Source organism: Triticum dicoccoides, chromosome 7B (genome assembly GCF_002162155.2).
Source record: "Triticum dicoccoides isolate Atlit2015 ecotype Zavitan chromosome 7B, WEW_v2.0, whole genome shotgun sequence".
NCBI lineage: Eukaryota > Viridiplantae > Streptophyta > Magnoliopsida > Poales > Poaceae > Triticum > Triticum dicoccoides.
The window spans coordinates 133,575,858-133,594,908 of NC_041393.1; the positions used below are offsets into that span (position 1 = coordinate 133,575,858).

The 19,051-nt window shown below is 46.2% G+C and overlaps 1 pseudogene; it reads left to right on the forward strand.

The window, feature by feature from the left end:
* Positions 1-18,837: 18,837 nt before the first annotated feature.
* LOC119338732 overlaps positions 18,838-19,051 on the forward strand; it is a 5,708-nt pseudogene continuing 5,494 nt past the window's right edge.

Sequence of the window (19,051 nt, forward strand, 5' to 3'; positions counted from 1 at the left end):
ATCCTACTCATGATCTAGAGCTTGCAGCTGTAGTCTATGCACTTAAAACCTGGCGACATTACCTCCTCGGTAATTGTTGCGAAATCTTCACCGATCACCAAAGTCTGAAGTACATCTTCACCCAACCGGATTTGAATCTCAGGCAAAGACGTTGGGTCGAGTTGATCACAGATTTCGACTTAGGGATAACTTACACCCCAGGAAAGGCCAATGTCATGGCTGATGCACTAAGTCGTAAATCTTATTGTAACAATCTAATGTTACGACAAAGTCAACCGCTTCTCCATGAGGAATTTCGGAAGCTTAATCTTCACATCGTTCCTCAAGGATTTCTGTCCACCTTGGTGGCGAAACCTACTCTTACGGATCAAATCATCGCTGCCCAAAAGCGAGATAAAGGAATATCTAGGATCAAGGAGAACATTGCTAGCGGAGGTGCTAGATGTTTCTCCACAAATGATCATGGTGTTGTGTACTTTGAGAACCGTTTAGTGGTTCCCAAGAACCAGCATCTACGGCAGTTGATCCTTAAGGAGGCTCATGAATCTCCTCGCACCATTCATCCCGGTAGTACCAAGATGTATCAGGACCTACGCCAGAGGTTCTGGTGGACTAGGATGAAGAGAGACATTGCTCAGTTTGTTGCTAGTTGCGATGTCTGTCATCGTGTAAAAGCAGAACATCAACGGCTGCTGGCACCCTTCAACCTTTAGCTATTCCTGAATGGAAATGGGATAAAATTGGTATGGATTTCATCACCGGTTTTCCCAGGACCAAGAGAGGAAATAACGCTATCTTCGTCGTTGTCGATCGTCTTTCCAAAGTAGCCCATTTCTTGCCTGTTCGCGAGAGTATAACCGCTAGTCAACTAGCAGACTTGTACATCTCCCGAATAGTATCCCTCCATGGTGTTCCACTGGAAATTAACTCGGATCGAGGAAGTCTCTTCACCTCTCGATTTTGGGAAAGTTTCCAAAGTGCTATGGGAACCCGCCTTTCCTTTAGCACTACTTTTCACCCTCAATCAAGTGGTCAAGTAGAACGTGTTAACCAGATTCTAGAAGACATGCTTCGAGCTTCTGTTATCTCATTCGGAAAGGATTGGGAGAAATGCCTTCCATTTGCTGAATTTGCTTATAACAACAGCTATCAATCTAGCTTGGGTAAAGGCCCTTTTGAAGTTCTCTATGGACGAAGGTGTCGAACGCCTCTTAACTGGTCAGAAACCGGGGAAAGACAATTCTTTGGCCCGGACATGATCCAGAAAGCAGAAGAGCAAGTTCGCATTGTTCGTGAAAACTTGAAAACAGCCCAATCTCGTCAAAAGAGTCAATACGATCGAAAACATAAGGCTATGACTTTTGAGGTTGACGAGAAGGCCTACCTTCGGGTTACTCCTCTGAAGGGAACCCATCGTTTCGGTATCAAAGGCAAATTGGCTCATCGCTACATTGGACCCTTTCACATTCTCGCTAAACGAGGAGAAGTTGCCTACCAATTGGAACTACCTCCGCATCTCTCCAGAGTCCACGATGTCTTCCACGTTTCCCAACTCAGGTGTTGCTTCTCGGATCCTATCCGTGGAGTTGACCACGAAACGCTTGATCTTCAAGATAACCTCACGTATCGAGAGTACCTCGTTCGTATCCTCGATCAAGCCGAGCGTACCACTCGACGTCATAATATCAAGTTTCTCAAGGTTCAATGGTCGCACCATTCTGAGAAGGAAGCAACTTGGGAAAGGGAGGATCGTCTTCGACTTGAGTACCCCGCCTTCTTTCCGGAGGAACCTAAATCTCGGGACGAGATTCTTTTGAGTGGGGGTGAGTTGTCACACCCTAGCTAGTTCATGCATTAGAGTGTTGCATCATGTCTATTTTTCTCAACAGAAACTAGAAATGGGGATGACAGAACCCCCAGCCCCCTCTGAAACCAACTAGGGTTTACTAAAAATATTTTCAATGAACCTGAAATGCCCTTCTAAAATGTCCATCATTTTTGTCTTGGTTCAAAACCTCTGCCAAAAGTGGTGCTCAATTTTCTAGGTCAGCCTAAGGTTTTTGAATTAAATCATAAGTATTTGAGTTTGGGCATTTAAATTATATAAATTATTTTAAATGCTTAAATAATCCCAAACTAAAATGTTCCATGCTGGATATATTCCAGTTAATGGCCATGAGCAGTTTGGTGAATTTTGGAGTTGTCTAGGCATTTTTAGAAAGTCCACAAAGCTACAGAATAAATAGAAAAAGATAAATAAAAAGAGAGAGAGGGAACTAACCTGGCAGCCCACCAGCCAGCCCACCTAGCCGGCCCAGCCCAGCAGCCGCTCAAGCGAGCTGCTTGCCTTCGCCAGGCAGGCAGGCAGGTGCTCGACGGCGGCACCAGCGCGCGCCACGCAGCTGCCCGCCGCCCTGCTTCCTCCCCTCACCTCTCCGCTAGCCTGGATGAGCTCCACGTCGTGCCCCGAACCCCGTGGACACACCCATTCGCCCCCAGCTCCTCTCCCTCGCTCTCCCACGCCATGGCCGACGCCACCGCAGCCGCACCGTCGTCGTAGTCGCGCTCTTCGTCGTCCTCGCGCCGCGCCGCCGTGTCCAGGAGCTCCGCCGCCCTCCTCTCCTTCGAGCTAGTCGAGCCCCGAGCGCTCACGTGCCCCGAAGCCACTGCACCGACCTCGCCCGACTCCGCCGTCACCGGAGATCCCCTTCGCCGTCACCACCGCACGAGCTCATCCCCGACCGCGCCGTTTAGTTCCTCGAGATCGCCGTGAGCCCAGCTACCTCTTCCCCCTTTCCTCTCTCGCTCTCGTGCACCACAGCAAGCGCACGGAGCTTCACCGCACGCACCGCCGCCGAGCTCGTCGCCGACGTGTCTCCGGCCAACCACCGGCCGCACCACCGTGTCCATCGCACTCACCGCACCCGCAGGAACCCCTAGCATCACTCCACGCGCCTCGCCGTGCCCCCTAGCGTCGAGTTCGACCTCACCCGAACTCCGGCGACCGCCAACGTCATCGCCGGCGCCGTTCCCGGCCACCCCGAGCCCAACCAACGCCACCAAGAGCTGCGGCTTGCCCCCAGCTACACGTAGATGCCCTCCGCGGCTCTTATGGTCGCCGAAATGCACAAAACCACTCTCGCCGCCGCGTTCGGCCTCGCCGGCGGCTAAACGCCGGTGAGTTGACCCCGCTGACCCCCCCGTTTGACCACGAGTGGGCCCAGTTTGACCCTCGTGGGTCAATGACAGGTGGGGCCCAGCCCTGTTAACTATCAGGATTAGTTTTAATTAATATTTAGTTAAACTAATTACACTGACACACGGGACCCACTAGTCAGGGTTGACCTGGACTGTTCCGTTGACCGCTGACGTCATCCTGACGTAATGCTGATGCAGTAATTTATTTACTGGAATTATTAGTACACAGGAAATTCCAGTAAATACCCCAAACTTTAAAAAATCATAGAAATTAATCTGTAACTCCAAATGCAAAGTTTTATATATGAAAAATCATCAGAAAAATCCAATATATCCATCTGTACTAGTTTCATGCATGTTTAAGCAAGCTAACCTGATGTTTAGTGCAGAACTAGATAAAGCACTTATAAGGGCCATGTATGAGTTTGAAACTTGAATCTTTGATTCAAAATGGTTCAAACCCATCTGGTCTTAGTTGCATTAGCCCAATACACTCATTTTGCCATGTCTCATGCATGCATCATATTGTTGCATATTGTTTGGTGATGTTGTGTATTGGTGCTCTTTGCGGCAGGTTCTGCCTTCGAGGAGTACCACGATTACCCTAGCGAAGATCAATATCAGTGCATCGACCCATCAGGCAAGCAACCAACCATTTGATCATATCGATACAATCCCATGTTCTCTCTTCTGCTCTCTTTTACTGCATTAAGACAACGCGTTTCAAACTGCTGTGTGCTATGGTAGTTGAACCCATTTCCTCTGCATGACCTGTCATTGCCACAGTAACTAGATGAAACCCACTAGCATGTGTAGGAGTTGATTGAGCCATATGTATGTGTTGTTCCTACCTTGCTATGCCTGCTATGCTTAGAGTCGTGTTAGGTCTGGTTCATCTGGGTGATGGGCTAGAGTGAAATGATCATGCCGGTAATAAGAGTGATGCGGTGAACACGATTTGGTAAAGGTATCGATGAGAGGCCATGTAGGAGTACATGGTGGGTTGTTTCATTGAAGCCGACCTTAAGCACTGAGATTTGTATGTGTGATTTAAGATTCAGCTACTACCATGCATTGGGCCCTGAAATATGACCCCGCTCGACTTCTTATTCACCCCAGTCCTCTGTCCAGGAGTTGCAAGTAATTTCTGGTGTTTGTAGCTTACTGGAGGCCGTGGACAGCGCTGACCCGCAGGGTCATCCTAGCCCCTAGGGTCCACAAGCTCCACGGGACCGACTGTTTCCGGATGATCACGTTGAGCTTCCAGGCTATGGTGGTGACTTCTATGAAGACTACTACGGAGCTGTCTGAGTTAGTAGTAGTATCACTAGTATCGTACTAGTTGTATCGTCCACCGTCCTGCGTGACTCGTGGGATATGACTTAGCTTGTACCGCCTTCCGGAGGTGTAGAAAAATAATGTATAGGAGCTTGGAATGCCTCCGATGAGATGTAATCCTCTTTTCACCGTAGTAGTACTTTGTTTGGTTCTGTACTAAACCTTGTATGGTGTGTATGACGATGGAATAAAAGAAGCAGTTTCTGTATCTACCATGTCATACGGATGATCATCTTACATTCCAAGTTATCCATTACATTCTACATTTCTATGTTAGAATCCTATCATCCTGGACTTAACCTTTGTCTTGTTTTCCTAGGATGGTTAACACCAGCACCAACCCTGCTCCCCCAGAGCAGGCCGAAGGCAGCAGAGTTGGGGAAACAAACCTGCCTCACCCTCCCTCTCTGGCCGAAGTTATGCTGGAAGCCGAGAGAAACAAGTGGGAGACCAACCGTTTGTTGGAGCGCATCGAGCAAAACACAGCACACCATCAGAGGAATAACTTGGTGTCACTCAGTGATTTCATCAAGTTACATCCACCCACTTTCCACCACTCCATCGAGCCTCTCGACGCCGATGACTGGCTTCGCAGTATTACTCACAAACTACGTTCTGCGCTAGTAGCTGAGGCTGACAAGGTCACATTTGCTGCATATCATCTTGAAGGCCCCGCTAGTCTATGGTGGGAGAACTATGGAGCCATGCGCCCAGTGGGCCAGGTCACTACTTGGGCTGAATTCAGAAAGGCTTTCCGTGAACATCACATTCCGGAGGGTCTTATGGACCGTAAACGTGAGGAGTTCTGCAGTTTGATTCAAGGTCGACTCTCTGTGGATGCATACAGCAGGGAGTTCGGTAACCTAGCACGGTATGCAACTGAGGAAGTTCCCACTGATGCCAAGAAGCAAGCAAGGTTCCGCAAGGGACTTAGCCCTTAGCTTCGCCGTGACCTCCGTCTGCATGAGTGCGCATCTTTTCAGAAGCTTGTAAACAAAGCCATCAGTGCTGAGTCTGGTCAGACTGATTATGAGGCAACACGCAAGCATGGCCGTGACGTGGGTTCCTCATCCGGTGCTGGTCCTCAGAAGCGCCGGGTGTGGGTGCCTAACACTGCCTTGCCACCCAGGTTCACACCGAGGCCATCCTATCAGGCGCCTCGCCCCGCTAAACAGTTTACACCAGCCAGGCCCTATGGTGGGCCAACCAACAATGCTCCTCCACGCACCAGCTCCGTGACATGCTTCAAGTGTGGGGAATCGGGTCACTACCTGCGCGAGTGCCCCCATACCAACCCCAACCAGTCTAGAAAAGCTGTTGGCCGTGGCAAGCCGATATGGAAAGTGTTCTACGGCAAGCCGGCCACCGCTGCACGTGGCCATGTCAACTGTATCTCTGCTAAAGAAGCTCAAGAGGATCCCAACGTCGTTCTCGGTACGCTCCTTGTTAACTGCCACCCGGCATCTGTTCTTTTTGATACTGGAGCATCTCATTCATTTATATCCGAGAGCTATGCTCGTCTGCATAACACCACATTCTGTGAGATGCCCACCTCTATGGTAATTCAAACCCCGGGATCCAAATGGCAAACTTCTAGAGTAAGCCATGGGAATGAAATTCAAGTCGACAGACTTGTTTTTCTTGCATCTTTATAGCCCTCAAATCTTTAGATATTAATATCATCTTGGGTATGGAATGGATGTCAGCCCATCATGCCAAGATTGATTGTTTCTCTAGGACTGTTCAACTCACACATCCTTCAGGAAAGATAGTCAATGTCTTGACCCGAGTAGCCAAGCGACATCTATATTCTCTTAACGCCAGCCCGTTGCCAGACCTCGAAGACGTTCCCGTAGTCCGTGACTTTCCGGATGTCTTTCCAGAGGAATTGCCAGGTGTTCCACCTGACAGAGATGTCGAGTTCGTAATAGATCTCATTCCAGGAACTGTCCCAATTTCTAGAAGACCCTATAAAATGGCACAACTAGAACTAGCCAAACTTAAGAAACAACTCGATGAGTCCTTGAAAAAGGGTTTCATCCGTCCTAGTTCATCTCCATGGGCTTGTCCCTGATGGGGAACGTAGCAGAAATTCAAAATTTTCCTACGTAACACCAAGATCTATCTATGGAGAGACCAGCAACGAGTAGAAAGGAGAGTGCATCTACATACCCTTGTAGATCGCTAAGCGGAAGCGTTCAAGTGAACGGGGTTGATGGAGTCGTACTCGTCGTGATTCAGATCACCGATGATCCTAGTGCCGAATGGACGGCACCTCCGCGTTCAACACACGTACAGCTCAACGATGTCTCCCACGCCTTGATCCAGCAAGGAGAGAGGGAGAGGTTGAGGAAGACTCCATCCAGCAGCAGCACAACGGCGTGGTGGTGATGGAGGAGCGTGGCAATCCTGCAGGGCTTCGCCAAGCACCTACGGGAGAGGAGGAGGTGTCACGGGAGGGAGGGAGGCGCCAAGGGCTCAGGTATGGATGCCCTCCCTCCCCTCCACTATATATAGGGGCAGGGGAGAGGGGGGAGGCGCAGCCTTGCCCCCTCCTCCAAGGAAGGGGTGCGGCTAAGGAGGGGGGAGGAGTCCATCCTCCCGAAGGCACCTCGGAGGTGCCTTCCCCCTTTAGGACTCTCCCCTTTTTCCTATATCTTGGCGCATGGGCCTCTAGGGGCTGGTGCCCTTGGCCCATGTAGGCCAAGGCGCACCCCCTACAGCCCATGTGCCCCCCCGGGGCAGGTGGCCCCACCCGGTGGGCCCCCGGGACCCTTCCGGTGGTCCCGGTACAATACCGATGACCCCGAAACTTGTCCCGATGGCCGAAACAGTACTTCCTATATATAAATCTTTACCTCCGGACCATTCCGGAACTCCTCGTGACGTCCGGGATCTCATCCGGGACTCCGAACAACATTCGGTAACCACATACAAGCTTCCTTTATAACCCTAGCGTCATCGAACCTTAAGTGTGTAGACCCTACGGGTTCGGGAGACATGCAGACATGACCGAGATGTTCTCCGGTCAATAACCAATAGCGGGATCTGGATACCCATGTTGGCTCCCACATGTTCCACGATGATCTCATCGGATGAACCACGATGTCAAGGACTCAATCGATCCCGTATACAATTCCCTTTGTCTAGCGGTATGGTACTTGCCCGAGATTCGATCGTCGGTATACCGATACCTTGTTCAATCTCGTTACCGGCAAGTCTCTTTACTCGTTCCGTAACACATCATCCCATGATCAACCCCTTGGTCACATTGTGCACATTATGATGATGTCCTACCGAGTGGGCCCAGAGATACCTCTCCGTTTACACGGAGTGACAAAATCCCAATCTCGATTCGTGCCAACCCAACAGACACTTTCGGAGATACCCGTAGTGTACCTTTATAGCCACCCAGTTACGTTGTGACGTTTGGCACACCCAAAGCACTCCTACGGTATCCGGGAGTTGCACAATCTCATGGTCTAAGGAAATGATACTTGACATTAGAAAAGCTTTAGCATACGAACTACATGATCTTGTGCTAGGCTTAGGATTGGGTCTTGTCCATCACATCATTCTCCTAATGATGTGATCCCGTTATCAACGACATCCAATGTCCATGGTCAGGAAACCGTAACCATCTATTGATCAACGAGCTAGTCAACTAGAGGCTTACTAGGGACATGGTGTTGCCTATGTATCCACACATGTATCTGAGTTTCCTATCAATACAATTCTAGCATGGATAATAAACGATTATCATGAACAAGGAAATATAATAATAATCAATTTATTATTGCCTCTAGGGCATATTTCCAACAGTCTCCCACTTGCACTAGAGTCAATAATCTAGTTCACATCGATATGTGATTAACACTCAAGGTCACATCCCCATGTGACTAACACCCAAAGAGTTTACTAGAGTCAATAATCTAGTTCACATTTACCATGTGATTAACACTCGATGAGTTCTGGGTTTGATCATGTTATGCTTGTGAGAGAGGTTATAGTCAATGGGTCTGAACCTTTCAGATCCGTGTGTGCTTTACAAATCTCTATGTCATCTCCTAGATACAGCTCCCACGTTCTATTTGGAACTATTCCAAATAACTGTTCTACTTGGAGCTATTCTAAATTGTTGCTCCATTATACGTATCCGGTATCTCTACTCAGAGCTATCCGGATAGGTGTTAAGCTTGCATCGACGTAACCCTTTACGACGAACTCTTTTACCACCTCCATAATTGAGAAAATTCCTTAGTCCACTAGTTACTAAGGATAACTTTGACCGCTGTCCTGTGATCCATTCTTGGATCACTCTTGTACCCCTTGACTGACTCATGGTAAAGCACACTTCAGGTGCGGTACACAGCATAGCATACTGTAGAGCCTATGTCTTAAGCATAGGGGACGACCTTCGTTCCTTTCTCTCTATTCTGCCATGGTCGAGCTTTAAGTCTTAACTTCATACCTTACAACTCAGGCAATAACTCCTTCTTTGACTGATCCATCTTGAACACCTTCAAGATCACGTCAAGGCATGTGCTCATTTGAAAGTACTATTAAGCGTTTTGATCTATCCTTATAGATCTTGATGCTCAATGTTCAAGTAGCTTAATCCAGGTTTTCCATTGAAAACACTTTCCAAATAACCCTATATGCTTTCCAGAAATTCTACGTCATTTCTGATCATTAATATGTCAAAAACATATACTCATCAAAAATTCTATAGTGCTCCCACTCACTTCTTTGGAAATACAAGTTTCTCATAAACTTTGTATACACCCAAAATCTTTGATCATCATCAAAGCATACATTCCAACTCCGAGATGCTCACTCCAGTCCTCAGAAGGATTGCTGGAGCTTTGCATACTTATTACCATATTTCAGGATAGACAAAACCTTCCGGTTGTATCACATACAACCTTTCCTCAAGAATCGTCGAGGAAATAATGTTTTGACATCCTATCTGCAAGATTTCATAAATAATGCAGTAATTGCTAATATAATTCCAACAGACTCTTAGCATCGCTACGAGTGAGAAAGTCTCATCGTAGTCAACTCCTTGAACTTGTCGAAAAACATCTTAATGACAAGTCGAGCTTTCTCAATGGTGACACTTACCATCATTGTCTGTCTTCCTTTCAAAATCCATATGTACCTAACAGCCTTACGACCATCAAGTAGATCTTCCAAAGTCTACACTTTGTTTTCATACATGGATCCTCTCTCGGGTTTTATGGCCTTGAGCCATTTATCGGAATCCGGGCCCACCATCGCTTCTTCATAGCTCGTAGGTTCATTGTTGTCTAGCAACATGACTTCCAAGACAGGATCACGTATCACTTTGAAGTAGTATGCATCCTTGTCATCCCACGAGGTTTGGTAGTGACTCGATCCGAAGTTTCATGATCACTATCATAAGCTTCCACTTCAGTTGGTGTACGTGCCACAGGAACAACTTCCTGTGCCCTGCTACACACTTGTTGAAGTGACGGTTCAATAACCTCATCAAGTCTCCACCATCCTCCCACTCAACTTTTCGAGAGAAACTTTTCCTCGAGAAAGGACCCGATTCTAGAAACAATCCCTTATTGCTTTCGAATCTGAGACAGGAGGTATACCCAACTGTTTTGGGTGTCCTATGAAGATGCATTTATCCGCTTTGGGTTCGAGCTTATCAGCCTGAAACCTTTCCACATAAGCATCGCAGCCCCAAACTTCTAAGAAATGACAGCTTAGGTTTCTCTAAACCATAATTCATACGGTGTCATCTCAACGAAATTATGTGGTGCCCTATTTAAAGTGAATGTGGTTGTCTCTAATGCCTAACCCATGAATGACAGTGGTAATTCGATAAGAGACATCGTGGTATGCATCATATCTAATAGGGTGCAGTTATGATGTTCGGACACACCATCACACTATGGTGTTCCAGGCTGTATTAGTTGTGAAACTATTTCCACAATGTCTTAATTCTGTGCCAAACTCGTAATTCAGATATTCATCTCTATGATCATATCACAGATATTTTACCCTCTTGTCACGACGATCTTTCAACTTCACCCTGAAATTACTTGAACCTTTCAATAATTCAGACTCGTGATTCATCAAGTAAATATACTCAACATCTACTCGAATCATCTGTGAAGTAAGAACATAACGATATTCACTGCATGCCTCAGCACTCATTGGACTGCACACATCAAAATGTGTTACTTCCAACAAGTTGCTATCTTGTTCCATCTTACTGAAAACGAGGCTTTTCAGTCATCTTGCCCATGTGGTATGATTTGCATGTCCCAAGTGATTCAAAATCAAGTGAGTCAAAACGGTCCATTTGCATGGAGTTTCTTCATGCATATACACCAATAGACATGGTTCGCATGTCTCAAACTTTTCAAAAAACGAGTGAGCCCAAAGATCCATCAATATGGAGCTTCTTCATGCGTTTTATACCGATATGACTTATGTGGCAGTGCCACAAGTAGGTGGTACTATCATTACTATCTTTTGGCATGAACATGTGTATCACTACGATCGAGATTTAATAAACCATTCATTTTAGGTGCAAGAGCACTTATTCAGGTTTAATACTAATCTTGATGGTAGAGGGAGCGTGTGATGTTAGATCACATCAAACTTGGAAACACTTCCAACACATATCGTCAGCTCACCTTTAGCTAGTCTCCGTTTTTTCCGTAGCCTTTTGTTTCGAGTTACTAACACTTAGCAACCGAACCGGTATCTAATACCCTGGTGCTACTAGGAGTACTAGCAAAGTACACATTAACACAATGTATATCCAATATACTTCTATCGACCTTGCCAGCCTTCTTATCTACCAAGTATCGAGGGTAATTCTGCTCTAGTGGTTGTTCCCCTTATTACAGAAGCACTTAGTCTCGGGTTTGGGTTTTACCTTGGGTTTCTTCACCAGAGCAGCAGCTGAATTGCCGTTTCATGAAGTATCCCTTTGTTCCCTTGCCCTTCTTGAAACTAGTGGTTTCACGAACCATCAACAATTGATGCTCCTTCTTGATTTCTACTTTCGCGGTGTCAAACATCGCGAGTATCTCAAGGATCATCATATATGTCCCTGATATATTATAGTTCATCACGAAGCTCTAGCAGCTTGGTGGTAATGACTTCGGAGAACCATCACTGTCTTATCTGGAAGATCAACTCCCACTCGATTCAAGCGATTGTTGTACTCAGACAATCTGAGCACAAGCACAACAATTGAGCTTTTCTCCTTAGTTTGCAGGTTAAGAAAGTCATCGGAGGTCTTATACCTCTTGACATGGGCACGAGCCTGAAATCCCAATTTCAGCCCTCAAAACATCTCATATGTTTCGCGACGTTTCAAAAACGTCTTTGGTGCCTCAACTCTAAACCGTTTAACTGAACTATCACGTAGTTATCAAAACGTGTATGTCCGATGTTCGCAACATCCACAGACGACGTTTGGGGTTCAGCACACTGAGCGGTGCATTAAGGACATAAGCTTTCTACTATCCGCATAATCTCTACTATCAACTTTCAACTATATTTTCTCTAGGAACATATCTAAACAGTAGAATTATAGCGTGAGCTACGACATAATTTGCAAAAACCTTTTGACTTTGTTCATGATAATTAAGTTCATCTTATGAACTCCCACTCAGATAGACATCCCTCTAGTCATCTAAGTGATTACATGATCCGAGTCAAACTAGGCCGTGTCCGATCATCACGTGAGACGGACTAGTCATCATCGGTGAACATCTTCATGTTGATCGTATCTTCTATACGACTCATGTTCGACCTTTCGGTCTCCGTGTTCCGAGGCCATGTCTGTACATGCTAGGCTCGTCAAGTTAACCCTAAGTGTTTCGCGTGTGTAAATCTGTCTTACACCCGTTGTATGTGAACGTTAGAATCTAACACCCGATCATCACGTGGTGCTTCGAAACACGAACTGTCGCAACGGTGCACAGTTAGGGGAGAACACTTCTTGAAATTGTTGTAAGGGATCATCTTATTTACTACCGTCGTTCTAAGCAAATAAGATGTATAAACATGATAAACATCACATGCAATCAAATAGTGACATGATATGGCCATCATCACTTTGCTCCTTTTGATCTCCATCTTCGGGGCTCCATGATCATCATCGTCACCGGCATGACACCATGATCTCCATCATCATGTCTTCATGAAGTTGCCTCGCCAACTATTACTTCTACTACTATGGCTAACGGTTAGCAATAAAGTAAAGTAATTACATGACGTTTAAGTTGACACGCAGGTCACAAATAAATAAAGACAACTCCTATGGCTCCTGCCGGTTGTCATACTCATCGACATGCAAGTCGTGATTCCTATTACAAGAACATGATCAATCTCATACATCACATATATCATTCATCACATCCTTTTTGGCCATATCACATCACATAGCATACCCTGCAAAAACAAGTTAGACGTCCTCTAATTGTTGTTTGCATGTTTTACGTGGCTGCTATGGGTTTCTAGCAAGAACGTTTCTTACCTACGCATGAACCACAACGTGATATGCCAATTGCTATTTACCCTTCATAAGGACCCTTTTCATCGAATCCGATCCGACTAAAATGGGAGAGACAGACACCCGCCAGCCACCTTATGCAACTAGTGCATGTTTGTCGGTGGAACCGGTCTCACGTAAGCGTACGTGTAAGGTTGGTCCGGGCCGCTTCATCCCACGATGCCGCCGAATCAAGATAAGACTAGTAACGGCAAGCATATTGAACAATATCGACGCCCACAACTACTTTGTGTTCTACTCGTGCAAAGAATCTACGCAATAGACCTAGCTCATGATGCCACTGATGGGGAACGTAGCAGAAATTCAAAATTTTCCTACGTAACACCAAGATCTATCTATGGAGAGACCAGCAACGAGTAGAAAGGAGAGTGCATCTACATACCCTTGTAGATCGCTAAGCGGAAGCGTTCAAGTGAACGGGGTTGATGGAGTCGTACTCGTCGTGATTCAGATCACCGATGATCCTAGTGCCGAATGGACGGCACCTCCGCGTTCAACACACGTACAGCTCAACGATGTCTCCCACGCCTTGATCCAGCAAGGAGAGAGGGAGAGGTTGAGGAAGACTCCATCCAGCAGCAGCACAACGGCGTGGTGGTGATGGAGGAGCGTGGCAATCCTGCAGGGCTTCGCCAAGCACCTACGGGAGAGGAGGAGGTGTCACGGGAGGGAGGGAGGCGCCAAGGGCTCAGGTATGGATGCCCTCCCTCCCCTCCACTATATATAGGGGTAGGGGAGAGGGGGGAGGCGCAGCCTTGCCCCCTCCTCCAAGGAAGGGGTGCGGCTAAGGAGGGGGGAGGAGTCCATCCTCCCCAAGGCACCTCGGAGGTGCCTTCCCCCTTTAGGACTCTCCCCTTTTTCCTATATCTTGGCGCATGGGCCTCTAGGGGCTGGTGCCCTTGGCCCATGTAGGCCAAGGCGCACCCCCTACAGCCCATGTGCCCCCCCGGGGCAGGTGGCCCCACCCGGTGGGCCCCCGGGACCCTTCCGGTGGTCCCGGTACAATACCGATGACCCCGAAACTTGTCCCGATGGCCGAAACAGGACTTCCTATATATAAATCTTTACCTCCGGACCATTTCGGAACTCCTCGTGACGTCCGGGATCTCATCCGGGACTCCGAACAACATTCGGTAACCACATACAAGCTTCCTTTATAACCCTAGCGTCATCGAACCTTAAGTGTGTAGACCCTACGGGTTCGGGAGACATGCAGACATGACCGATATGTTCTCCGGTCAATAACCAACAGCGGGATCTGGATACCCATGTTGGCTCCCACATGTTCCACGATGATCTCATCGGATGAACCACGATGTCAAGGACTCAATCGATCCCGTATACAATTCCCTTTGTCTAGCGGTATGGTACTTGCCCGAGATTCGATCGTCGGTATACCGATACCTTGTTCAATCTCGTTACCGGCAAGTCTCTTTACTCGTTCCGTAACACATCATCCCGTGATCAACCCCTTGGTCACATTGTGCACATTATGATGATGTCCTACCGAGTGGGCCCAGAGATACCTCTCCGTTTACACAGAGTGACAAAATCCCAATCTTGATTCGTGCCAACCCAACAGACACTTTCAGAGATACCCGTAGTGTACCTTTATAGCCACCCAGTTACGTTGTGACGTTTGGCACACCCAAAGCACTCCTACGGTATCCGGGAGTTGCACAATCTCATGGTCTAAGGAAATGATACTTGACATTAGAAAAGCTTTAGCATACGAACTACATGATCTTGTGCTAGGCTTAGGATTGGGTCTTGTCCATCACATCATTCTCCTAATGATGTGATCCCGTTATCAACGACATCCAATGTCCATGGTCAGGAAACCGTAACCATCTATTGATCAACGAGCTAGTCAACTAGAGGCTTACTAGGGACATGGTGTTGCCTATGTATCCACACATGTATCTGAGTTTCCTATCAATACAATTCTAGCATGGATAATAAACGATTATCATGAACAAGGAAATATAATAATAATCAATTTATTATTGCCTCTAGGGCATATTTCCAACAGTCTCCCACTTGCACTAGAGTCAATAATCTAGTTCACATCGATATGTGATTAGCGAGAGTATAACCGCTAGTCAACTAGCAGACTTGTACATCTCCCAAATAGTATCCCTCCATGGTGTTCCACTGGAAATTAACTTGGATCGAGGAAGTCTCTTCACCTCTCGATTTTGGGAAAGTTTCCAAAATGCTATGGGAACCCGCCTTTCCTTTAGCACTGCTTTTCACCCTCAATCAAGTGGTCAAGTAGAACGTGTTAACCGGATTCTAGAAGACATGCTTCGAGCTTCTGTTATCTCATTCGGAATGGATTGGGAGAAATGCCTTCCATTTGCTGAATTTGCTTGTAACAACAGCTATCAATCTAGCTTGGGTAAAGCCCCTTTTGCAGTACTCTATGGACGAAGGTGTCGAACGCCTCTTAACTGGTCAGAAACCGGGGAAAGACAATTCTTTGGCTCGGACATGATCCAGGAAGCAGAAGAGCAAGTTCGCATTGTTCGTGAAAGTTGAAAACAGCCCAATCTCGTCAAAAGAGTGAATACGACCGAAAACATAAGGCTATGACTTTTGAGGTTGACGAGAAGGCCTACCTTCGGGTTACTCCTCTGAAGGGAACCCATCGTTTCGGTATCAAAGGCAAATTGACTCCTCGCTACATTGGACCCTTTCGCATTCTCCTAAACGAGGAGAAGTTGCCTACCAATTGGAACTACCTCCATGAACAAATGTTATGGATTCTTGCAAAGTTTGATGGTCAAATGACATCCGAGAAGCTTTGTACAGAATTTTCTTTTACAAATTCTACTCGAGCAGTGCAGATACATTTTGAGTAATTCTTTTGTACAGAGCTCCTCAAGTATCATTTGACCACCAAACTTTGCAAACACCTATAACTTTTGTTCATAATCATTCCCACAAAGTTTCAGTTTTTTTTTTGAAATGTGTTGTTATGTTTTCTTGCGCTGCTGCACCATGGGTGCACTAAGCTGGGGGTGTAGAAAAGCCACTCTCTTTAAGGAATTAGGGCGTTGCCAAAGGGAATGGTCCAATTGTTTTGGGAGGTTATTTGAACCTAACCAGAGAGGTACACAATTAATATGCAAACTAAAGAAAAATTAATATGCGAAGTAAGAAACTTGGGAGCATTTTTTTACAGTATATATATGATATTTTTTTTAACCAGAAGTGATAAGTATTCCGTCTTGTATAATCCATTCTTTTTCCTTATTTTGTGAACATTTTTTATGTATCATTTATTTTAAAATCAATAAAATATACACACAAGAGTTCTGCTGTTTCCCCTAAAAAAAGATAATATCCATGAATTATGCTGACCCGCCCTGGTCACCAGGCGTCGTACACATTTGAATCGGTCCCAACATCCGCTCCCTTGACAAGACCCGGGTTCATGCATGGATACTCGAATTTGTCATTTCAAACTTCAAAGCCGTACCCAGCACCAGCAGAAGCGAGCGACTGCCTGGAGTATATATTGTCAAATTTGCTCGGACTGTAAAGCACCGCGTCCGTGTGCTATTGACTTGTTGACTTCCTATAGCAATTCCATTTGGAGCATGAACTTCATTTTTTTTTTCCTTTGGTCTGGTCAAGAGTACGTACATGCGTACTAGTCTACATTAGTTGAATGCCCTACATTAGCGGCTCGAGTCTACGAAAGATCCATCATAAGGTTCCGTTGGCTTCATGTTTGACTTGGACCGGGCCAGAATAAAGTTGCATGCGTTTGGATAATAACATATATTGTACTCCCTCGTGCTTGTTTGTTAGGCGCTAGATTTAAGTTGCATGTTAGTTAGCCGCTAAATTAGAGCACACTGATTTAATATTAGTCCTATTATATAGCGTACTATTCATATAATTTTGCGGATGTCTCAAATTGGAGCAAACTGAATACATATTCTGATTATTTAGATTGATTTCCAACTGTACCAACGATGCATCTCTATACATAATGACTGCACGACACTCCGCCCATGGATCAAGACGTACGTCCAAGAAGTCGTCCAGGTCGGGCAGCTTCTCGTTGGGTACTCGTGGTGATCCGAGCTGTGATTAGGTCGAGGTTGATTCCCTGCCGCATCCCGGACTGATCATGCCCTCTCCATCCTTGTTATCAAAGGTTTGGAGTAACCTGGCTTCGAATTTTGGTCTTTTTTACTTCTAAAAAAGCTGAAAGTTGGATTCAATCAAATTAAGATAATGATTTATATTTTTGGATGTTGGATATTTCTCTTTTTTGAAACTTATCTCAGCATTTTGAAAGTCTGATTAAATTATTGAAAGTTTTAACCAGATTTGCTAAAGGTTCATATAAAAATATATAAAAGTACAACTCACATTTTTTGAAATCCTGGTTATATTATTGAAAGCTTAACCTACAATGTCTGAAGTTCACCCTCAAAATTTTGAAAGCTCCGAATTGATTTTCTTTTTTGGCAGTGAACTAGAGAGCTGCATGCAGATGCATATTGGTCCTGTGTAGAAAATCAACCCGCCGCAATGGGTGACTATAAGTTAGCAGTGTTTACCGAAGGCTAGAGCTGCGGATGTTCAAGATTGATGAAGTCGAGTAACATCTCGCTACCGACAAGAACATCTCCTACCACGGAGGGTATAATCCTCTTAAATGAGACATATAGAAGCTGAGGGTACAATACATCCACCCTTCTGATCATCTAAACAATGACTGGTTCTTAATAATAATTAAATTTGTAAAAAGAATAGGACATCAAACTACTTATCAACTTTTTTTATTGAAAGTCATGATTATATACCGATACATATGATTCCTTACATTTCACCACGTGAATATATCACGGTTAAGAAGAGTAGAAAACCCGTCAGTAACTAGCTCAGATTTAGACATAGTCTGAATAAACTGAAATGGAAAAATCCACACCTTACACTTGGGGGAAATTATTCGTCAAAGAATGGAACTAACGAAAGCAATACCCAAGTAACTAAACGAAACAAAATCAAAGAACGTATAATACGAAGCACGGGCACTGTGTAAACGTAGCTCATGTGTAAGCACCTCCTCAACCCATAGATGGGGGTGGTGGGCATTTAACGTTGGGGCTGTTCGTCGAGCACGACGGCCCTGGTAGTCCTCCCTGAAGGTTCTGCAGATACAGTCGCTGGAGAAGCTGGAGGCCGGAGTCGTCGGAGACTACCACGGCAGCGGTCTCTCTGGCCAGCACATTGCCGCCCAACGGCCGCGCCGAGCTCGACCCGACGAGGAGCGCCATGATCGCCATCATCATGATCACCGAGGCAACAAACTTCGATCTCATCATCATCATATTCTAAATTCTGGTCGGTTCACACAAACAAACTTCGCAAATAGCGCTATGCGTCGCTACTCGCTAGCTTAGCTAGATCGTGCTGCAAAGGTTAGCACTGTGAGATGGTTGAATTACTCGTTAGGTCTCGCACTATTTAAAGGGAACTGATCGGTTGCATCTCTCTGGAATACCGCGTACGTACTTTCATCGTGTGCGACTGGGCAGAGAATTTGACGACATGAGCAGTGGGCAGAGAATTCTTTCTGCATGCCTATCTGCACCTACGCGGATGTTGCACTGCTTATAATCCAACTCTCTCAAAAAGAAAAAACCTAAATACATATTAGTACGCGTGCGCTCGACGCGCTGCTCGAGCGGCCGACACCACGCCGTGCGATGGCGTGGGATCGTGCGGTCGCGCGCGGTCCAGGTGTTTTCTTGTCGGTTTTGGACGCGCTGCTTCTCCCGCACGCCTGGTCCGATTGTGCCGAGGCGCGTCGCGCGTACCCTCCCGGTGGGCCCGCCATGTCAGTGACTGCGTGGGCACATATGTTAGTGAGCGTAGACAAACAAGTGGGCAGTGGGCAGTTTCGAATTTCATGCCACTTCC